The sequence below is a fragment of the Pelophylax lessonae genome (assembly GCF_965119305.1).
Source record: "Pelophylax lessonae genome assembly, chromosome: 8".
NCBI classification, from domain to species: Eukaryota; Metazoa; Chordata; class Amphibia; order Anura; family Ranidae; genus Pelophylax; species Pelophylax lessonae.
Window position 1 is genome coordinate 201,309,660 of NC_138775.1, and position 24,355 is coordinate 201,334,014.

The 24,355-nt window shown below is 47.1% G+C and overlaps 2 protein-coding genes across 5 annotated transcripts in view; one reads left to right on the forward strand and one right to left on the reverse strand.

The window, feature by feature from the left end:
• The window catches only part of LRRC8B (leucine rich repeat containing 8 VRAC subunit B), a 58,625-nt gene extending 38,822 nt beyond the window's left edge, over positions 1-19,803 (reverse strand). Inside the window, exon 1 of the mRNA XM_082266559.1 lies at positions 19,714-19,803. The gene's annotated coding sequence lies outside the window, so the exon portion shown is untranslated. The remainder of the gene's footprint in view (positions 1-19,713) is intronic.
• A 182-nt stretch (positions 19,804-19,985) lies between these two features.
• KYAT3 (kynurenine aminotransferase 3) overlaps positions 19,986-24,355 on the forward strand; it is a 78,278-nt gene continuing 73,908 nt past the window's right edge. Inside the window, exon 1 of one of the 4 annotated variants that reach the window (XM_082266560.1) lies at positions 19,986-20,114. The gene's annotated coding sequence lies outside the window, so the exon portion shown is untranslated. Of the gene's footprint in view, positions 20,119-24,355 lie in introns of all 4 variants that reach the window. The other 3 variants (XM_082266562.1, XM_082266561.1, XM_082266563.1) reach the window with 3 other exon arrangements.

Consider the following 24,355-nt stretch of genomic DNA (forward strand, 5'->3'; position numbering starts at 1 on the left):
CAAAAGGTTTGCGTAGATTGCACCATTGTTCCTTAACAGCGCGCTGAAAATCATCATTGCAGGGAAAAACCTGCGGCGTCCTGCGCTTTCTCTGCGTCCCATAAGCCGCCAAGGCGGCGGGGGGACACACCTCATCCTGCAAACGCAGCGTTTGCTTTATGGAAGCAATCAACTCATCCATGATTGCAAGCTCTTCAGGCGAGCCAGGGGGAGAATTATCAACCCCCTCAACTTCAGCCTCCACCTCAGACCCTATTAGATCAAGAGAGGAGCGGGACCCCGATAAGGAGGCCCCCGCCATAACAGCCCTATCACCTTCACCCTCAGAATCAGAGGAAAGAGCAACTCTGGGCCTTTTAGTAGATTGAGCAGCCACCAGCATCTGCACCTGAGCAGCAAGGCCAGCCACAATAGTGGCCAAATCCCCCCCTGGGGGGGGAGACAGTGGTCCCCTGGCTTTCCACCAAGGCTGTAGGAAATTTTCCCTCCTGAGAATACATTGCCCCTGTAATGCCAGACAACAAAGGGTTAACTGTCCCTTTTAAGCAAGCGCGGCAAGCGCAGCCCACCGCACCACACTCAAGCACAATAAGACCCCCACAGGGAATATGCAAACTGAACACAGGCAATGGATAGCAAGAACAGAAGGGTAAAACCTGAGGAGACCCTCGCCGCTGCTGCTGCCTCGATCGGTGTTCCTGGAAAGAGGAAGTGATGCTGCCAGGGCGCTCTATGTAAGCCTATGGAGGCTACAAGAAAATGGCCGCCATGCATGTAAAACATGCGGCCGGAGCGGGTGTAGGCAAAATGGCGCCGAAACCGCCGCTCCACAGTGCAGTAAAAAACACACATTACATTCCAGTATCAGAATACATGTCAGATCGCTACAGCGATCGCTGTATAGTGCCCAAACATGCCAAAAAACATGCCCCACAGCACACAGCTTCACACACTGATCAGCCTGACACAGACAGTGTCACACATCTCCCCCCCCCCCCCCCCCCTTGCAGCCCACAGCATGCAGCCGAGAGATAGGGAGACAAGCAGTGTGATTAAAGGCAGGTTACACAGTCCCAGACTGACACCCCCCCAGACAGACAGGTCCCCACATAGATACACTTACCTCACATGGCGTGGGGGACCCGCACAGGCGAACAAGCCGCTGCACATGAGGCAGGGAGAGTCACATTCAAGACGCACAAAATGGGGGTTAAGAAACCGCACAGCGTCCAGTGAGGTAGCCACCTCACCAATCATCCCTGCACCGAACAGGGATGGGTCGTTCACTGTGCCAGGAGCGTTACCTGGCTGAACGCTCGATGGCAGACTGGGAAGCCACTGACCCACGACCTGCGATCAGGGGGATCAGCCCGAGACCCAGTCTGCATGATCCTCTTCATCCGAAGAACTAACTAATGCTGACAAAAATAACAGCTAAGTAAAGGTAGAGAGAAAACTCAAACAAAATTTTAAAAAGAAGAAAGAGTCTGGGGCAGAAAGCCCCAGCACAGAAAAAGCCAGCCACTCCTGACAAGCTAGACATTAAAACTGGGATATGGTTGCAGGAAGTAGGAGGGTATTGACTGAGGGGACCACCCCTTGAGGGTGGGATATGTTAAAAGCTTTATTGTTAACATATTCTGTTGCCTAGCTACTCCTTCGGAGCAAAGTCTAATACCCCATATGTGACGAATATGAAGAGGCGGCGACTGTCGGAGGACGTAAGAGAAAAATGGCTTCACCAGAAGATTAAAGTTTTGGAGAGCCCAGACCAGAATTTGATTGAAAATCTGTGGGGTTATCTGAAGAGGGCTGTGGCCAAGAGATGTCCTTGCAATCTGAGAGAATTGGAGTGTTTTTAAAAAGAAGAGTGGGCAAATATTGCCAAGTCAAGATGTGCCATGCTACCCAAAAAGATCGAGTGCTGGAAAAAAATCAAAAGGTGCTTCAACAAAGTATCATATTTAAGGGTGTGCACACTTATGTAGCCATATTATTTTAGTTTTTTATTTTTACTTCCCTCCACCTAAAAGATTTCAGTTTGTTGTTCAACTGAGTCAGTTTTAAGGTAACATTAAAAGGTAGAAAAAGGTCTAAAACGATTTATCTTTGTCTCCTCATTTTACATCACAGAAACCTTATATTTTATGGTGTGTAGACTTTTTATATCGTGTGTGTGTATATGTGTATTTATTTATTTATTTATTTATTTTATTACACATACGCACACGTTTGCAGAACAAAATGTGCATTTATTATTTTTTTTGTAAATAAGCTTGCAAAACATTGCACCTGCGATCAGTTGATTGCGCCTGCAGATACTTCCTCCAGCTCTCTGCCTATTCTGACGCATAGACTTTCAGTTAGAGAGCTGGAGAAAGTGTCAATGGACTACGAGTGATTGCTGCACTTGGGGTTGCCTCATACTCGCACTTTGGGACTACCTACCTGACAGCCTCTCCTAGAAAAAATCAAAATGATATTTTCGCAAAAAATACACTAAAATCATTATTAGTGGACACAAACACAACATAACCTACAAAATTCCTATTAAATCCAAAAGATAAAAACTCTTGGGGCTTATTCACATGGGCACTGTGGCCTGTACAGTGTTAATCAGCAGTTTCTTTATGAGGATGTAGCTGCCTGGGAGTTGTGTGCAGCAGTGACGGCCGGTGCGTTGGGGGCGCAGGGGCGCCGCCCCCCCCATTCATGCGTCCAGACGCATGGAGCTCAAAGGGTTTTTTTTTTTTAAATCACCTGATTAGAGCCTGAGGCTCTAATAGGGTGATGCAAAGGGTGGTCCCGGGGCGCAGAGCAGTGCGCCCCGAGCCCACCAATTGTGTGACAATAGCGAATGAAAATTCGCTATTGTCACCGGATTCTCCTCCTGGCCAATCAGGGAGCGGGTCTAATACCCCATGCCATTGGCCGAGGAGGAGGCGGGAGCTGGGAGGACTCGAGGAGACGCACCGGGGGACTGAGGAGAAGCCGCTGCTGCTCCAGGTAAGTGCACTGGTCTCGGGGCCACACTGCATTGAAGGGGGCATGTACGCTGGTCACTGTATTGAAGGGGGCACGTATGCTGGTCACTGCATTGAAGGGGGCACGCACGCTGGTCACTGCATTGAAGGGGGCATGTACGCTGGTCACTGCATTGAAGGGGGCATGTACGCTGGTCACTGCATTGAAGGGGGCATGTACGCTGGTCACTGCATTGAAGGGGGTACGCACGCTGGTCACTGCATTGAAGGGGGCACGTACGCTGGTCTCTGCATTGAAGGGGGCATGTACGCTGGTCACAGCATTGAAGGGGGCATGTACGCTGGTCACTGCATTGAAGGGGGCAAGCAGGCTGGTCTCTGCATTGAAGGGGGCATGTACACTGGTCACTGCATTGAAGGGGGCACACTGGTCACTGTTTTGAAGGAGGCACACTGGTCACTGTGCATTGAAAGGGGGCACGCTGGTCACTGTGCATTGAAAGGGGGCACGCTGGTCACTGTGCATTGAAAGGGGGCACGCTGGCATCTCTGCATTGAAAGGGGGCACGCTGGTCTCTCTGTATTGAAAGGGGGCACGCTGGTCTCTCTGCATTGAAAGGGGGCATGCTGGTCTCTCTGCATTGAAAGGGGGCACGCTGGTCTCTCTGCATTGAAAGGGGGCACACTGGTCTCTCTGCATTAAAAGGGGGCACACTATACCTTAATTACTGAAGGCCCCTTTCACACCTTTGCGACCTCAAAGTCACGCAATTTTTTACAGTGTTTTTTGCCGCAAAGCAATGCCTATTATATTTTTCTGTTTGCGCCCCCCCCCCCCAAATATTTTGAGCACCAGCTGCCACTGGTGTGCAGACAGCCTATGTTTGCTTATGGGGACGAAACAGCTGTAGGAACACAGCCGCAGGTGCTAACATGACGACTTCAGACAGCACCCCGGTTAAGAAAGGCAGGTCTACACCACAGAGCTCAGATTTGGAGAGGAAGAAGATGAACAAGGAACCCATCAGTTAATTTGCTAACAGGGAGCAAGATGATAAAAGAAGAAAGCGAATTGGATAGGATAAGCTCATCACTGCGCTGCTTTTCCTTCACTTTCCAGTGACAAGCTGAGGGCCTGGATATGACAGTTGGGGCTCAGAAAAAGTGGATTAAATGATAATGGTTGTAATTTTTTGCCCATAGAGCAGAGTTGGCGTTGTCCTTTCCTGTAAGTTTATTTGGTTGCAAACCAGACCTGCACCGGCTATGGAATCTACATTTTCACCATAGCTATGCTTTAATGCAGTCATTTGCAGAAACAGCCTCTGGCATATATCCAAATAGACAAGTCCCTGCTTTGTATCATACACACACCATGCAATATGTCCTTCCCACGATTTATATCCATCTTTGGGTAACATTAGCAATTAAGCCTCTTCTGATGCCATTTTAAACAGCAAACCTGAAAGAAAATTTTTTTCCAAGCCTGGAGGATCGTCTGTTTTGTACTTTGCTGAGAAGCTACACTGGGATGGTATTTGGCACAGACCATTTCATATCTCAGCTATTTATTTATCACAGCGTCTCTGGACTATATAAGTGAAGCAAAACCATCAGACTCAACAGCGGTACCTGCATATGATCCAGGAGAAATGATAAATCACTAACTAAATGCTGGAGAATCTTCCCTGACAGAACTCTAATCTATGAGCACCAATTATATAAATAAAGTTATAATTAGCTAACTGAATTACAGAAATATATTAAGTCTGAAAGTGGAACTAAAATTACTTTTAAAATAAATACTCTAAAACATTTGCAGAGATTAACCACAGACTAAACGTATCATCTCACAGCATAGCTACTTTCAAATATCTTCAACCATAAAGTCCATCTAAATTCACAACGTTTTGACATGTAAGATGGTGGATAGCTTTATATAAACATTCTTCCAAAAAGTGAACTTTTGAATGGCCTTAAGGCTCGTACACACAAGTCGAAATTCGGCCGGGAATTTTCGTCCGACGACCGATCTGCCGATTTTCGGCTTGTTAGTATGATGCTTCCGACAACCGACTCCGACTTTTCGGGCGAAAAAAATCTGGTGTGCAGGCTATAAAATGTTTGTCCTCTGTCAAAACACGTCCGATTTTCGTGCAGTCAGTACAGATTTCGACAAGGAAAAATCTAATGAGCAAGACTGGGCATACTCAGAGAAGAAAGAACACAAAGAAAGCAAAGCAACACATGACATCACTTCTGAAGTAGAATTTTGTCGTGCGGGAAAATTCGTGTGCAGTCTAGGCACATTCCAACCAACAAAACACCACTGTGGACAAAAGATGGACGACCGGTCAGTGGAAATTCGTTGCGTGTGCACTAGGCTTTAGGGTCCTTTCACACGGACTTTCCACCACTGACTTTTTCCCCACTGAGCAGGCAGATGACAGCTCCGTCTCCGCTTACTTTGCAGAGATGGAGCTGTCAGATCCCTGCTCTCCTCTATGGGAAGATCGGATGAAAACGGACTGCCTGTCCGTTTTCATCCGATCCTCCAGACGGATGGAAAATAGGGTTTCCATCCGTCTGGATTTCACGGACCACATCGGATCGGAGATGTCACCGCTGACATCTGCTGCTCCATAGAGATACATGGAGCATCCGATCAGGTCCGTCTGTAAAACTTACAGGCGGACCTGATTGGAAAGCCCGTGTGAAAGGGGCCCTACCACAACATAAAATTATGTTTTCATTACAGAAATGAAGGACTGGGTCTATGAATGTGCATTCAGTGCACTAGACAAGAAGTGCTCATGGGGTAAGATGAAGGAAGGAATGAATGAAGATAGTGGAGATAACGTCACTAACACACCAATACCCATTTATTAGCAACTGGGATAAACAAAGGCAGGAAATCACCTCTGAACTTTGCATTACATACGCCTGACCCTGCGCTCTGCATTACTTAAAGTGTTAGTAAACCCACAACAGTAAAATCAGTGTGTATATGCAGTAAAGCATGCTTGTTATACTCACTGTGGAACCTATGGGGTTAATCCCCTGCATTGTATAAAAATGTTTGATCCTGACTCCTCTGATTCTCTCCTCCTTTCATTGTCCCCATTAAATTTCCTGATAATACAGAGCCAGGGGACGGGCTGCACATGCTCAGTTTTGTTTGTTTTGCTAAAGAGACTTTTTTCCTTGGGAGGGTGCATGTGATCAGCACAGGGCTAATCAGCACTGTCCAGACAAAGGGTCAGGAGTCCTGCATCCTGACTGGATGGTCGCTGCAGAATGAAAACTCCTCCTATAAGCTTTAACCTGACACTCCTAGAAGTCACAAGACTGCTATATACTGCTGATGAGAAAAGGCATTTAGAAGTTTATATTTACTAAAATAATCGCATTTCCATGTTCTGTGTACTGTGGAAGACCAGATGTAGTGAATGCAAAGTCCTAGGTTTAGTAATACTTTAGGTCGGCCATACATTGATCGAAATTTGGCCAGTTCAGCAGGAACCAACCGAATTTTGATGCATGTATGGGCAAGGCTGGTTGTAAACAAGTCGATCTATTGATTGACTTGTGGACAACTAGCCTGTTGGAAGGTTTTCTCTCGATCGTTGTCGTCGGCGGTACTGATGAGTGTATTTTGATGGCAAGGAAATATCCATGCTGTAAGAATACAAAGGCACAGATGAATGTCATGCCACGCCTTCTGTATCATTTACAAGTTCTGCCAGTTAACCACTTGTCGACCAGCCTCCGTCGATATACAGCGGCAGGTCCCTGTGAATCGCCGTACCTGTATGGCGGTTCACGGGAGCGATCCTGGGGGCGCGTGCACACCCCCATTCGCCAGTGGGGAAGCCACGCAACCGTGATCGCTCCCCATGGAGAGAGAACGAAGGTCTGCTATTGTAAACACAGCAGACCGTTGTTCTCTCATGAATCAATACAGAGCCCCTGTGTTCCTCCTATTTATGGACACAGCTCTCTGTGTTGATTGCATAAGCCCATAGTTAGAAAACACCCCCTAGGTTCACATTTAACCCTTTATTCGCCCCTGGATTAAACCCTTCCCTGCCAGTGCCTTTCTAACAGTAACAATGCATATTTATAGCAATGATTACTGTAGTAATGTCACTGGTCCCCCCAAAAGTGCCAAAAATGTCAGTTAGGTGTCTGATCTGTCCGCCGTAATGTCGCAGTCCCGCTAAAAATCGCTGATCGCCGCCATTAATAGCAAAAAAATAAATAAATATGACATAAATCTTTCCTCTAGTTTGTAGACGCGATAACTAAGAGGAAGTATACCCCCTGGGACTGCCCATGGGTGTAGCTAGAATTATTTTCTGCCTAGTGTCCTACTCCTGTAGGGGGCAGTATAACCCAATGGTTATGACTATCAGGAGCTGTGTCCGTCAATAAGCAAAAGAGAACTTTTTTATTTTTTTATTTTTACAAAACAGATGAGTGATCAGGAGATTTGGATGTAGCTTTAACCAAAGATTTTACTTCATCTGAATCTATTGTACTGGCTCTTTAAATCTCTGAATATATATGCAGCCTTACTAATGCTGCATCACAACATCTGGAGAGACTTGGGTTCACAATGTGCAATTCAGCAACTAAAACAGAGAAGTGGTTTAATCCATATCTCCATCTGGAGGAAATGTCAACTTTTTCTTATTTTTCCTCACACTGCACTATAGGCATGTCATTTTATTCCTAAAGTGAACCTGTGCTTTGATCATACATTACCCATAATGTGAATTTATTGACCTTCCACAAGCTTATCTGCCACTAGAGTTAAAATTACTGTGTTATTCTGCACAGGCCTAAGCAATCTCCTTCCAATCCCAGTAATTTGTGCATGGGCATAGTCACTGGCTATTTAAACAGTAGCATTGCTTATGGGGTGGCAAGGGGAGCACTAAATGTTCCTTCAAAACAGCATGGATGTATGAATATCCCATTGTAAGCTATTGCATTTGGACAGCCGACACCTGCGGCTGTCAGAATGACTAAACAGTGAGTGCAGATCATTGGATGCAGTCACTGTTTGGTCGACTTTTTTTCACCCAGCTTGTCACGTGCCTGGTAGAGCCTGAGCTGATGTGATGGCTCTCCCTAACATCTCCTGTCCTCTCCCCCTGAGGTTGATGACATGGTATGACAGGACGCGTAGTGGCAAGGGCGCCTGGCTGTAGCAAGTCCTGGCCAGCAGAAGACCTGGATCATGCAATCAGGCAGAAGCTGAAGAGCAGGACTGTTGTCACAGGACTTGCGAATGCAGAAAACCGAACCGTGGTCAGGCGAACAGAGGTCTGCAACAGACAAGCAGCAGAGATGCAGATTTAGGAGACAAGAGAGTAAATAGGGGTCAAATGATAAGCAGGATGCGGAGTCAGGCAACACGTGTCAAATTAGGTAAAGGGGGATTCAAGATCAACTGATATCAGAAGGAAAACTGAGTAGAAGATAAAAGCAAGCAGGGTCTGGTCATGGGTCACAGGGACCGACGACTACTCAGCAATTATCTTGAGCGTTGCAGTGCTGTAAATAGGTCACTGGGCACCAAAAGTCAATTCCAACATGCACGCTAATTTGCACGTGCCTCAGCGCAGACGGACGTGCACGTGGCTCTAATCTTGTGCACAGGTTTGTGGCCAATTCCTTGTGCATATCTTAGGACAGGAACACGTTCCCAGATTTCCTGATACAGCTCTTCCAAATTTTTAACCTAGGTTTGTTAAGCCTGATGGTTTCGACAGGGCCAACCAGGATTTGTATTTTATCCGATTCACTGGAAATTTGAGCCATCCTGTGGGGCCAGATTAAGTTTAAGCCTGGTAAACAGAAATAAGAATATCTGACAAATGATTGTCCTTTTTTTATTGCATTGCTGGTCTCATATCGAAAACAAGTAGGTTACTAGAGTTACGAAAATTCTCGTAAAACAGAATACAACTTCCCGCGATGATGTAATGCATTGTGCTGCATTGTAATGTATTATTTCGGACGAATATTGTTCGGACTTAAAAATCGTTCATTCTGTTATTGTACTAAAAAAAATTTCATGTTGTCCCTTCGGATAATTTTGCATGAATGGTTATGATCGGCTCTTGAAAGCTTTGTACTAGGATCAGTCAGATTATCGCTCAATTGCCCTGAAAGCGGTATATTTTTACAATTTTCTCATTGTGTGTACTAGGCATTAGTTATCTTATGGAAGCTTTAATTTTCATGGTAATTTCAATTGTTTTCCTGCTGGCAACTGTATTCTGACAGCTGGCTCCTGCATCTGTCAGAATACTCAGAGTACTCAGAGTACCTGCATCTTGTCTAATCGTCATTGTTTGTTGCTTTTTCATTGTTTTGCATTTTATTGCTTTATACTTGCGTGATACCAATTGTTAATATGCTATTCACTACAACGAAACTACTATGATTCCTATCTCTGATGGATCTATATGGCTCAGTTCACACTTCCAGATGACTTGAGTACTGCTTTGAGACACATATCTCAAATATCTGCTTTGAGCCCCCCTCCCGCCCCTTCCCGGTAGTTTTCCCCATTCAATGGACCCGTCGGTAACGGGGAAAATGATCCGGTCCGCTGTCCCCTCAGGCAGGAAGTCGAGTAAGGGCAAGATGGCCCTCGATCGACTCTATGGCCTTGGAGGACCGGAGCGACGTCATACCTCGCTTCCTAGCAACGGATTTAAAGAGCCTATTTTTTTTTTTTTATCATGAAAAAAAAATTACTTTTTTTTTTCTTTTTTAGTTTAGATGTGAGATCTGAGGTCTTTTTGACCCCAGATCTCACATTAAAGAGGCCCTGTCATGCTTATTTCTATTACAAGGGATGTTTACATTCCTTGTAATATTAATAAAAGTTATCAAAATTTTTTTTTTTCTAAAAGGATAGTGTAAAAATAAAAAATAAAATAAATAGAAAAAAAAAAGTGCCCTGTCACTGTTAGCTCACGCACAAAAGCAAACGCATACGCAAGTCGCGCCCACATATGTAAATGGTGTTCAAACCACACGTGACAGAAAAAACAGAATTTTTGTAAAATCTTACCGTAAAATTCCTTTCTCTGAGTCCTCCGACAGTCGCCGCCCCTTCATAATCTTCACCAATGGGGTATTGACCTTTGCTCCGCAGGAGTAGCTAGGCAACAAGATTTGTTAATACAAAAGCTTTTAGCATAATCACACCCCTAGGGGGCGGTCCCCTCAGTCAATACCTCCCTGCTTCCAGCATCCTCAACTCAGTTTGGTAGCATAGCAGTAGAGTACATAAACAAACCCCAAAAAGAGGGGCGGGGGCGGCGACTGTAGGAGGACTCAGAGAAAGGAATTTTACGGTAAGATTTTACAAAAATTCCGTTTTCTCTTACGTCCTCCGACAGTCGCCGCCCCTTCATAATCTTCACCAATGGGACGTCCCAAAGCAGTGTAGACATGAGGGGTGGGAAACGCAGCCGCGCATAAAGCAACGCAGTACCCACATCAGAAAAAGGAACCTTACCAAAGTAAGAGAACCAACCTGGTAACAGGAAAACGTGCTCAACAGGAGCAACAACCCAGGAAAGAACAAGTAACCCAGGGGTAAAACACCCCCACAGCCAAGGGCCCAAAACAAGGGTCCCTAAGGCACCGCCGCACTGAGAACTTTACGGCCAAAGGAAGCATCAGCCGATGCCTGAACATCCACTTTGTAAAATTTGGAGAAGGTGTGAATGGAGGACCAAGTCGCCGCCTTACACACCTGGGCCACAGAAGCCCGATGATGACAGGCCCAAGACGTACTCAGAGACCTGGTAGAGTGCGCCTTCACAGGGAAGGGAGGAACCTTCCCCCTCAAAGCATAGGCCTGCTCAATGGTCTGTCTGATCCATTTGGCGATGGTCGCAGCCGACGCCGCCATGCCCTTCCGAGGTCCCTCAGGAAGGACGAATAGGGAATCCGACTTGCGAAAGGATTTAGTTGATGACAGGTAAACCCTGATCGCCCGAACAACATCCAAGGAATGCAAGGCAACTTCCTTCGGATGCTTAGGCTTCGCGCAAAGCGAAGGCAAGACAATGTCCTCATTAAGGTGAAACTCCGAGATCCTCTTCGGAAGAAAGGAAGGGTTAGGTCATAAGACCACCTTATCCAAGTGAATCACCAAGTAGGGAAAGCAGCAGGACAAAGCCGCCAGCTCCGACACCCTGCGAGCCGAAGTGATCGCCACCAAAAAGGAAACCTTCTTGGACAACAGAGACAACGAGATCTCCCTGATCTTTTCAAAAGGAGCATGTTGTAACACGGACAGAGCAAGGTTCAAGTCCCATGGAGGTAAAGGTTCCCTCCTAGGAGGAACCAAATGTCGCACCCCCTGAACAAAAGTGCGAATCAACGAATTAGACGCCACCGGGCGTTGGAAAAGAATGGCCAGCGCAGAAATCTGACCCTTAATCGTGGCCAGCGCCAAACGCTGATCCACGCCAGTTTGGAGGAAAGCCAACACTCTCGACACCGAGTATGAGCGAGGGGAATACCCCCTGGACTCACACCAGGCAAAGTAAGCTTTCCAAGTACGGTAGTAAATTTTCCCCGAAGAGGCTTTTCTAGCCTTAATCAAGGTGGGAATGACCTCAGGGGAGAGACCCCTATCCTTCAGGACCTGGCTTTCAACAGCCAGGCCGTCAAAGCCAGCGACTGTAAAGCAGGATGGAATATCGGCCCCTGAGACAGAAGGTCGTCTCGAAGCGGCAAACGCCACGGAGCGTCTACTGCCAGATTGACGAGGTCCGCGTACCAAGACCGGCGAGGCCAGTCCGGGGCCACAAGAATCACAGTGTGTGGTCCCGAGGTTAGCCTGCGAAGGAACCTGGACAACAGCTGAATCGGGGGAAAGGCATACACCAGATGATACTGATGCCAGGGCGCCACCAACGCGTCCGAGGCGTCCGCCCGCGGATCGCGCGTCCTTGCCACGAACTTTTCCACCTTGTTGTTTAGACGAGACGCGAACAGGTCCACGTCTGGAGGGCCCCACTTCGCGCACAATATCTGGAAGACATCTGGGTGAAGGGACCATTCTCCCTGGTCCAGGGTCTGGCGACTCAGATAGTCCGCCTGCCAGTTCTCCACCCCCAGAATGTGAACTGCCGATATCGCCGGGACGTGCGTCTCGGCCCACGACAGAATGTCGGCCACTTCCCGAGCCGCTCGGGCACTCCTGGTGCCCCCTTAATGGTTGATGTAGGCCACTGCCGTGACATTGTCCGTCTGAACCCGAACCGGACGGCCCTGAAGCCGTTCCGATCATTGCAGAAGGCAAAGCTCTATCGCCCTCAATTCCAGAATGTTGATCGGAAGAGAAGACTCCTCCTCCGACCAAGTTCCCTGGGCGGACAGAACGCCCAGGACACCACCCCAGCCCGACAAGCTGGCATCCGTGGTGATCCCCGTCCACAAAAATGGGCGAAAAGACTTGCCCCCCGACACCGCCGGGGACCGGAGCCACCATAGAAGATCCCTTCTGGTGTGATGGCTCAATGAGATCCGTAGATCCAGAGATTGCGGTCGCCCGTCCCACTCGGCCAGAATCTCCGCTTGAAGACCCCGCGTGTGAAACTGGGCAAAGGGAATCGCCTCGAAAACCGAGACCATCAATCCCAGACATCTCATGCATGTCCGGAGAGACGAGTATTGATTGTCCCTGAGGGACCTGACCTCGTCCTGAAGCGTCCTGAGCTTGGCTTCCGGCAGGAAGACCTTCGCCTGAACAGAGTCCAGAATCATCCCCAGGTAGGGAAGACGAACCGACGGACACAGAGTCGATTTTGGAATGTTTATCGTCCAAACGAACTCCTGCAGAGTCTGCATCGTGGTGGACAGGTCGGTTACCAGGTCCTGACTGGCAGCCGACCGAAGTAGGATATCGTCCAGATACCCCAAGACAGAGATGCCCTGAGCTCGCAATAGAGCCAGGACCGGCGCTAGTACCTTGGTGAAAACCCGCGGAGCCGAAGCGAGACCAAAAGGTAACGCCACAAATTGGTAGTGATCCTCCGCAACGGTGAATCGAAGGTACTTCTGGTGACCCTCGAAAATGGGAATGTGAAGGTACGCATCCTTCAAATCGATGGAGGCCATGAATTCCCCTGGAACCAGGGCAGCCACCACCGAGCGCAGGGATTCCATGCGGAACTTGCGAACCCGCACAAAGCGGTTCAGAGCTTTCAAGTCCAGAATCGGACGCACCTTGCCCTCCTTTCTGGGCACAGTGAACAGATTGGAGTAAAACCCCCGAAATCTGTCCCGATGAGGCACCGGAACCACTACTCCTTGGGCCCGCAGGTCCCGCACCGCCAGCTGCAGATCCTGCAAGCGCTCCGGAGACAGCTGAAGATTTGAGGGAAAAAATCTGCCCGCCGGCCGAGAGAGAAGCTCGATCTAGTAACCAGATCGAACGATTTCCTGAACCCATCTGTGCCGAATGCGGGCCAACCAGGGTTGTAGAAGACCGCGCAAACGTCCCCCCACCCCAGAAGCGGGTGAGGGCGCCCCTTCAGGCTGAATTGGCGTGGGAAGCGGAACCGGACTGGCCGGACTTCTGCTTACCCGCCCACGGCTTCTTCTGGGAGCCTTGACCTTTGAAAGGCTTGCCTTTGGATTGCGACCGAAAGGCACGAAAGGACCCCTGAGCGGGCCTAAACGAGGAATTCCTTTTACCGTGAAAATACTTATTCTTGTGAGTGTGGGGTAAGAGAGTGCTCTTACCCCCGGAAACTCCCTTTATCAGAGTATCCAAAGCCTCACCAAAAAGGCGAGATCCCGCGTAGGGAAAATTAGCCAGCGTCTTTCGAGAAGTTTGGTCAACCGACCAACTCTTCAGCCATATCAGACGACGGGTCAACACCGCTACACTGGACAGGCGCGCCGCCAAGGGGACCAAATCCAAGTCCGCATCACACAAATACATGACACCTTGATGAATTTGATCCACCATAGCCAATGTGGTCGGCGGAGCCGAATCAGCCACCAGGGTGCGCCGGAGCACCTGTGTCCAATCCGTAATAGCTTGGGCCGCCATAATAGAAGCAAAAATAGGCTTCAGCATAGAACCAGCAACCATATAGGCATGACGGGCAAGAGACTCCAGCCTCCTGTCCGTAGGGTCCCGGAACACCGGGGTATCCTCAGCAGGAATCGCAGTAGACTTATTCAAAACGGCCACCGCGTGATCCACCTGAGGCGGCACACACCAACGCTCGTCGGTGGAGGGCGCAAATGGATAACGTAGTTTGAACCTATTTGGCACAGTAAAGGGCTTCTTTAAATTGCGCCATTGATCATCAACAGCGTGATGAAATTCCGCAGGGCAGGGAAAAACCTGCGCCGATTTGCGTTTCCTTTGCGTCCCATAAGAGGACATCAGAGCAGGAGGACTTGGTTCATCCTGCAGACGCAGTGTTTCTTTGATAGAAGTAATCAACTCATCCATGAGTGCAAGCTCTTCAGGCGAGCCGGGGGGAGAAGTATCAACCCCTTCTACCTCAGCCTCCCCTCAGACCCCATAAGGTCCAGAGATGAGCGAGACCCTGGGAAGGGCACGCCAGTCACAGCAGCCACATCGCCCTCTGAATCAGAGGAAATGGATAACCTGGCCCTTTTTGCGGATCGATCAGCCATCAGCATCTGCACCTGAGAAGCCAAGTTCGCCACAACAGCAGCCAGATCAGCCCCCTCGGGGGGTGCAGTAGCCCCTTGGCCCCCCACCAGGCGGGGGGAAACTTGCAATCCTGAGAATCCATGCCCGAGTATAAACTGAAGTAAAGGAACTGCCCCTTTAACACCGCGGCGAGCGCAGCCCACCGCACACTACTGAATGTACCGACCCCCGCAGGGATAATGAGCACTGAGCAAGGAAATACAGGATAAGGAAGGTAAAAAACCTGGAGAGACCACACAGGCTGCTGCCACCGATCGATGTTTCAGTGAAAGAGGAAGTGATGCAATGACTGACCGACCTATATAGCCTATGAAGGCTCCACAAACATGGCCGCTCGGCTGAGGGACTGAGGCCACAAGAAAAATGGCGGCGGTTGGCGCCAAACACAGCGCTGTACTAGACAGGGCCGGTCACCACATTTCAACCGAAAAAAATGGCGGGCCGCTTACCTTACCGGATGGCGTGGGGAGCCGTCTCCAGCGAACAAACCGCTATTCTGATGACAGGGAGTGTCGCAGCGGACGGAGGTGCGAAACCGCAAAAATGGCGTCCAGTGAGGTAGCCACCGCACAGGCAGCATCCCTGCAGCGAACAGGGATGGGTCGTTCAATATGCCAGGGCAAAACCTAAGCTGAACGCTCGATGGCAGGCTGGGGAACCTTCTGGCTCTCAGCCCTGGGATCCAGGGCAGCCAGTCCGAGGCCCAGCTCCGCATAATCATCTTCATCTGAAGAAACCTAAACTAAGGCTGATAAAATAACAGCTAAGTTAAAGAAAGAGAAAAATACTAGAAATAAAACCAAAAAAAGGATAGAAGGCTGAGACTGAAAAGCCCCAGCACAGGAACAGCCAGCTACTCCTAAGCTAGGCAAATTCAAACTGAGTTGAGGATGCTGGAAGCAGGGAGGTATTGACTGAGGGGACCGCCCCCTAGGGGTGTGATTATGCTAAAAGCTTTTGTATTAACAAATCTTGTTGCCTAGCTACTCCTGCGGAGCAAAGGTCAATACCCCATTGGTGAAGATTATGAAGGGGCGGCGACTGTCGGAGGATGTAAGAGAAAGAGAAAATTGGCCCGTGGGACTTTAGATGAGGTGGGTACATTTGGCTGGAAATAACAAAAGATAGATGATTGGAAAAATAATCTTTATTGTAAAAAGTTGGGTAAAGTATGAAAGTCAATATCATTATGCGCCTTAGAGACGCTTGTAATGACAAACTAGGTTGGAGATCTAACAATACATAAATGCATGGGAGTAACATACATAATGATATGCGTACGAGTTCAATACATCTTGGTCTCAAAAGTAAAAACATGGTAATAACATATTAACATGACATATATGTAAATGCATCTTGGGCTGACGCGTTTCGCGAGTAAATACTCACTTCTTCAAGAGTAGGTGCATGGAAAACATATCTAAAGAAACAAAAATAATTGTTGGAATCTAATTTAAAAAACGAAAATAAAAATTATAAAAAATAAAAAAGGTTATTAGAAAAAATTCTGTAAGTACTAGGGAACTCAAGAGTGCCCAATACTTATACACCAGTGGAGCTGGAGTCAGAGAATGGACCCCCGTGCGGCGGCGGTGGTATGAGTCTGGCCCGGGAGATGAACTTACCAAAATGAAAAAAAATTAATTTGGTATTATGTCACTTTTTTTCAACTTGGTAAGTACTTGATCTTTCATTGTTTTTACTTTTTCTATTCATCAGCCTTTTGGTTCATGTGGCATTTTTCACATTCTGGTTCCTTTGCTCACCTTATTTCCATCACTATGGTTGTTCCATGGTTTGGCTTCAGGTCCACCCTATTCCTCCCCTTTCTTACACCATTCCCAATTCTTTCACTATTTCCACCCATATATCACTATTTCATTATTTTTGAGCACCTCTTCACCAGTCCTTCCTAAATCGTGCATTATACTCCTATATCTACTATTTAATATATACTCTTATACTATGATTACTCTCTAATCTTTATGACAGACATGGAAGGCTCACGGTTTTACCCCACATATTTGGTTGCCCACCTCCCATGGGCCTCTCCGCCGTTTTGTCGTCCGCTGGGACCCTTCATCTCCCGGGCCAGACTCATACCACCACCGCCGCACGGGGGTCCATTCTCTGACTCCAGCTCCACTGGTGTTTAAGTATTGGGCACTCTTGAGTTTCCTACTACTTACAGAATTTTTTCTAATAACCTTTTTTTTTTTTTTATAATTTTTATTTTCGTTTTTCAAGTTAGATTCCAACAATTATTTTTGTTCCTTTAGATATGTTTTCAATGCACCTACTCTTGAAGAAGCGAGTATTTACTCGCGAAACGCGTCAGCCCAAGATGCATTTACATATATGCCATGTTAATATTACCATGTTTTTACTTTTGAGACCAAGATGTATTGTACTCGTACGCAAATCATTATGTATGTTACTCCCATGCATTTATGTATTGTTAGATCTCCAACATAGTTTGCCATTACAAGCGTCTCTAAGGCGCATAATGATATTGACTTTCATACTTTACCCCAACTTTTTACAATAAAGATTATTTTTCCAATCATCTATCTTTTGTTATTTCCAGCCAAATGTACCCACCTCATCTAAAGTCCCACGGGCCAATTTTCTCTTTTTCTGTCAAATTCGGGATGGAGGTGGAATACAGATGGCACCAGACCATTTTCCTGTTCAACCACACATGTGAGGTATCGCCGCAATCATTAGAGTGAGAGTAATAATTTGAGCCCTAGACCTCCTCTGTAACTCTAAACTGGTAATCTGTAGAAATTTTTAAATTGTCGCCTATGGAGATTTATAGAGTCGGTTCACACTAGCGCGACTTGTCAGGCGACTTGTCAACCTGACAAGTCGCGCTCCCTCGCAGTCCATTGACCGCTACAGGACCCGTTCTAATAGGAGCGACACAAGTCGCTCCGACTTAGAAAAAGGGTCCTGTACTACTTCGGGGCGACCTCGGAGCGACTTGCATAGACTTCCATTATGTGAAGTCCCTGCAAGTCGCTCCGAAGTCGTGGTGCATGGTAATGCACAAGTCGCCCCCGAAGTAGTAAGGAGTCGTGTCGCCTCAGTGTGAACCGGCTCTTAAGTAGCAATGTTTGTCGCCATTCCACAAGCGTGTGCTCAATTTTGAAGTATGACATGTTGGGTATCTATTTACTCGGGGTAACATTATCTTTCACATTATAGAAAAAAATTGGGCTAACTTTACTGTTTTCTTATTTTTAACTCAAAAAAGTATAGTTTTTCCCAAAAAAATTGCGTTTATAAGACCGCTGCGCAAATACAGTGTGATAAAAAAATTGCAACAATCTCCATTTTATTCTCTAGGATCTCTGCTAAAAAATATATATATATAATATATTTGGGGGTTCCAAGTAATTTTCTAGCAAAAGAAACCGATTTTAACTTGTAAACAACAAGTGTCAGAAAAAGGCATGGTCCAGAAGTGGTTAAAAATCTGTGGTTCTTTATAAAATGATCAATAATGTTAGTTTCCATTCACACCTGAGCGTATCGTTTTCAGGCATTTTTTTGAGCATTTTTCAGGGGTTTTTTGTAGGCATTGCCATCTAACAAAAACGCTGGTAATCTACCAAACAAAAAGCTCATGTAATTTTTTGAGCTTCAGGCGTTTTGCTTCAGGCGACAAAATGCTCATATGTGAACAGGGGCATTAAAATGAATAGGATTTTGCTTGTTGGGCGTTTGAGACTTCACAGATGAGCGTTTTACAAGCTGAAAAACTCTCAGGTGCCTTATTTTGTTATCTGTAGGCCAGAAGCCTGGATAATAAACTCCTAGTTTGCAACCCCAATGTCCTGTCTTGTTGCTAGGATTTAAAAAAACATTGGTTTTTATTTCTGCAATGCTGGGAGTGAGCATCCAATGGTTTTCATGTCCTAGCAACAGGACAGAACATGGGGGTTGCTATGTTCTAGTTTTCAGGCAGGGCTTCTAAGGGGACCCAAATGGCCCACATCTAACACATTAATGATAATTTTACAGAGCCGCTCAGGTTTTTAATTTCTACTTGGGCTTCCTGATGGCATGGGCTGTTTTCTGGGAAAGGTGAATTTGGCCTTTTACCTGGTCACATCGCATGTGAATCGCACCACATTCCTGTGCAAATCACATGGGATTCTGTGCAGTGCGATTTAAATACTATATTTTGTATGGCTCAAATTGCACCGCATCTGCATGAAGAAGGCGCAGGCACCTTTTTTTCTGCTGCGCTGGAATCGGATCACATGAGTGTTCATACCTATGTGATCTGATTCAGGCAAACACACTGCGTTCTGTGGCCTGCTTTTGGGGCGTCATTTTCTTTTAACTGACACCCGCAGCAGATCACATGAACACAGTGTGATTGGTATGTGGTGCAGGAAACTCAGCGATTCCTGTGCGTTTTCCGCATTGTGAACCTAGCCGCATTCTGAAAATCGCCATGGACACAACACAATGAATTACCATAGACTATAATGACCCTCCCAGAGATCTATTCATCACCATGCATCTGAGAGCTGTCACATGCCTATGGATGGCCAGCTACACAAAAAACAAAGGCAGGCAGTGTGCTGGGAACACATGCCTAGTGATGTGCTATGTATGGACCTCCAAGGTGATGTTTTGCTCATCCAGATCACTCTGTGTGTACTGATGGCAATCTCTGTACATATCCTGTCTACCAGGATTAGCAGGTGTCACAGGGGAAACAGGTCATCAGGTGACATTTCACATCCAGCTACAGTTAGAGCTACTGAGAATAGAGAACAGCTTCCATCAGAGGCATCTCACCCTGTGATGAGTGACAGCCCATTGACACCAGTGTAATGAGATCTGCTGATCCCACCCACTGTCTGCTCATCACATTACACCTATAGACAGACAGGTCAGGACATGGTCTGTGTATGCTGACAGCACCCCATCAGCTCATCCCTGACACACATACACAACATGGACACTTACATGACTCAGTCCCCATCTACCCCATCTGCCTCTTTTGTTGGCCTGTCAGCTGTTGCTTCCTACTGCCTTACAGAATACGCTCTGTCCACAGATTGGCCAATGGAAGCTCGCTCTGCGCATAAATCCTCGTATTATTGGTCTTTGACTCTGTCAGTCACCGATCATTCTCCGATAAAAGGAAGCGGCGAATAAGCTATGGAGGGCGGGTAGCTGGTCTTACTCTCTATTGGTTTATGGCTGCTTTATTTATGGCGTCCTCCAATCGCGTTCTTTCTTTACTGTAGAAAGGCGGAGATTGGGGTTTACACGGGATCAGCCCTCCTCTTCCGCCTCACATGCTGGTCAGTGAAGTTTGCAGGGAGAGAAGGACGCAGCTGGTTCAGTAATATCAGACGTGAGCAGTAAGTAGTTCCATTCTATTAGCAGAGGACATCACGAGGTGCTGATTGCGGACATAGCTGTGCCATAGAGTACAATGGGAGCTCTGTGATTGGAGGAGGTCAGGGCTCTCTCTCAGGGTAGAGCCTGTCCTATTTCATCATTCAGAAGATGAGGGGAGTGCAGTATCTGCACACAGGGGGCACACATGCTACAATCACATTGTCTGCTCATTCCACTCATAGGAGATCTAATAACATGGAATGAAAAGATAGGGGGAGTCTGATCTCTGTACTGATTATTCAGTCATCATTGTTTCTCAACTCCGGTCCTCAGGGCACACTAACAGGCCAGGTTTGCAAGAAAACTTAAATGCATCACAGGTGATATCATTTGTTGCTCAGTGATTGCAGTATTCTAGAAGGCAAAATCAAAAGGAGTTGCAAAAATAGGCTCAAACACTGGTACAGGCATACCCCACATCCACATTTAAGTACACAATGGGAACAGAGCATGTATGTAAAACGAAAATGTACTTCAAGCGGAGTTCCAGCCTAACCGCCCACTCACCTGTCCCACGGTCCAGCGATGCGCCGTCTTCTCCCTCTCTGCTCTGTGGCGCCGGCATCACTGATGTGGGCACCCGGGTGTGACACTTTGCGGCTTCACAGCCGGGTACGCACTGCGCATGCGCGAGTTGCGCTATGCGTCGTGATTGGCCGGCCATCTTCTGGGACTTCTGACATGTACCAGAAGATTGCAGGAAGAGAGGAGAACTTCCACTCAGGGCGCCGCGGCGCTCCGAGCGGAAGTGGGAGCGGGTACCTGTCAAAACTAGGTACCCGCTCCCCCCCCCCCCCCCAAAATGACATGCCAAATGTGGCATGTCAGGGGGTTAGGACTATTTATAGCGGGAGTTCCACTTTTGGGTGGAACTCCGCTTTTAAGTGAAGCAATACCTTTTTTCACTTCTCAATGCATGTAAATACACAAGCTCTATAGGAAATCTTGGCCAGCTTGACATGGCATTGCTCCCAAACCATAAGTGACAGAGACACCAAACTTGGAGAGTACGTTAAGGGGACCCAGGACTATGACATGATAGATTACCTAGGCAAGCTGGCCGGCCACAAAATATATGTTGTAGTCCTGGGTCCCCTCTTAGTGCTCCCCAAGTTTGGTGTCCCTGTCACTTATGGTTCTGGAGCAGTGCCATGTCAAGCTGACCAAGATTTCCCATAGACGCCAATGTTAAAAACCAGTCTGTGTCCGTACTCGCGAGTGTACGTAAAGTGAGTGTACGTAAAACGGGGTATGCCTGTATAGAGAATTTAGAAAATTGTACTTTATTAACACAATTAAATGGACAAATAATGCAAGTTAAGTAAAAAATAAACAAGTAGAAATTCTTTTTTTATAAAATGGAAATGTTCATGGGCCCAAGGCAAAACAATGAATACAAATGGTCCTTCCTCTTATGAAATGCTGGAAATGCCTCAAAGACTCCACCCCCCACCCAGACCCACACCGACCAAGGTCAGCTGACCCCCCTGAAAACTTCTGAAGATGACCCCATGCAGAGTCTTGATTGAAGATTCATGAAGAAGAAAATAGTCATACAGGGGGCTGATGATATCCAAACGTCTTAGGACACTAAGACTCCAGATGATGAAAATTGAATCCCTACCAGATGGTCCCAAATGTGAATCCAAGGGTCAGGGATCACAATGTCTCTGCACCAAAAAAAAAAAAGGGACTACTGAGCAGTATTGTATTTACGAACGTTAACCACTTGCCGACCGCCACAAGTACATATACTGCGGCGGTCAGCCCCTCACAGGCAAAGTGAAGTCCGATGCCCACCGGTCACGCGATCATCGGTGGAGAAGGAGAAAGTCAGGCGGCTAGTGTAAACAAGCCACCTGTCATTCTCCCTTGTGTAGAAACAGTGATCATACGGTTCTACTATGTAGGACCGTTGATCATTGTTCCTACAGCTCAAGCCACAGCCAATCACAGTTAGAATCACGCCCCTAGGGACACACACCACCCCTCCCTCTCAAAAAAAAGTTAACCCCTTCACTACCAGTGTCATTTTACAGTAACAGTGCATATGTATAGCACTGATTACTGTAGTAATGTCACTGGTAACCCCAAAAATGTCAGTCAAGGGTCCGATCTGTCCGCCCCAATGTCACAGTCCCGCAAAAAAAATTGCAGATCGCCGCCATTACACATTAAAAAAAAAAAAAAAACAACAAAAATGACAAAAATCTTTCCCTTTGTTAGTAAACGCGATAACTTTTGCGCAAACCAATCAAAATACGCTTTTTGTTTTTTTACCAAACATAGGTAGCATAAAACAAATTGGCCGAAAATGTTAAATTTTGATTTTTACATTTTTTTTGGGGAATTTCATATAAAAAAAAATGTGAAAAATATTGTTATTTTTGCAAAATTGTTGCTCTTTTTTTGTTTATAGCGCATGATCAAAAAATCGCACAGGTGATCAAATACCACCAAAAGAAAGCTCTGTTTGTGGGAAAAAAAGGACGTCAAATTCGTTTAGGTACAGCGTCGCACGACCGCGCAATTGTCCATTAAAGTCACACAGTGCCGAATCACAAAATACCCCCTGGTCAGGAAGGGGGTAAAATCTTCTGGAGCTTAAATGTTAAATGGCATCTGATCAGACAGTTGTGGTGACACATAAGCAGTGGAGACAGCACAGGCTATTCATCAAGCAGCAGCTTATAGCAAGCAAGCGTAGCAGTAGACAGACCATTCAGACTCAACTCATCCCTGGATCTAGTACATGAAGGGTGCAGCATACCACCTTGAGGTGAAAGGATATAGCACAATGACCGTGAGGTATTCTAGACGTAAGAGCTAGCAACCCTGTGCACTCATGCTCGGTGGAACTTCACAGTCCCTTCCAACCAAGCTGGGTGATGAGGAGGAGGTCAAACATCTAATGCATGCAGAGCAAAGCAAGTGAAAGCATTAATGGCTGAAGCACATTCACAGCATTTGCAGGTAGCCATCAGATGTCACCCAAAAACTCACGTGTAGAACTAGACTCAGTCCATATGTCCCAGGGGTACAGAGGTCCAAGGTGCAGGAGATCTGGATGATGCCCCGCAAAGTGGAGGGAGACCGAAGCCCATTGCCGATAGGAAGTGCCGCCGCAGTGGCTTCAATAGTAGAAAGCGGTGGTGTGTTGGTCCGGGCGGGGGGGCGGAGTCCTGAAGAAGCATGCTGGGTCACGTGAAACGCGTTGATGTCACACGCGGTCAAGCCTCCGTCTCCATTCATTATTTTGCCTTGGGCCCATGAAAATTTCCATTTTATAAAAAAAAGTCATATTTTTTACTCAACTTGCATTATTTGTCCATTTAATTGTGTTAAAAAAGTACAATTTTCTAAATTCTCTATACCAGCGTTTGAGCCTATTTTTGCAACTCCTTTTGTTTTTGCCTTCTTCATATTTTCCCAGTTGCTTGGCTCACCGGTCATACACCACATGGTATTTTGATACTATTCGATGAACTCATGGTGTCACATTTTCACACCCTTCGGTACTCTCAAGGACGGTGAAATTTATTCCTGGTGATTCTTGTCCCTTTCCCCCTCCCCCCTTCCCCATTACATACATTGCAGTATTCTAGTCTGCATCTCCCCAAGGTAATACTTAAAATCTGGCCTGTTAGTGTGCCCTGAGGAGCGGAGTTGAGAAACACTGATCTAGAGCAGTGCTCTCCGAACTGTGACCCTTTGCCTCTATCCGACCCTAGAGGCATTATTCCTGCCCCTGACCCCAACAAAGAGAATGACTCCTGCCCCTGACACCAACAATGGGGCATAACTCCTGCCCCTGACACCAACAATGGGGCATAACTCCTGCCCCTGACACCAACAATGGGGCATAACTCCGGCTCCTGACACCAACAATGGGGTATGGCTCCTGCCCCTGACACCAACAATGGGGTATGGCTCCTGCCCCTGACACCAACAATGGGGCATGACTCCTGCCCCTGACACCAACAATGGGGCATGACTCCTGACACCAACAATGGGGCATGACTCCTGACACCAACAATGGGGCATGACTCCTGACACCAACAATGGGGCATGACTCCTGACACCAACAATGGGGCATGACTCCTGACACCAACAATGGGGCATGACTCCTGACACCAACAATGGGGCATGACTCCTGCCCCTGACACCAACAATGGGGCATGACTCCTGCCCCTGACACCAA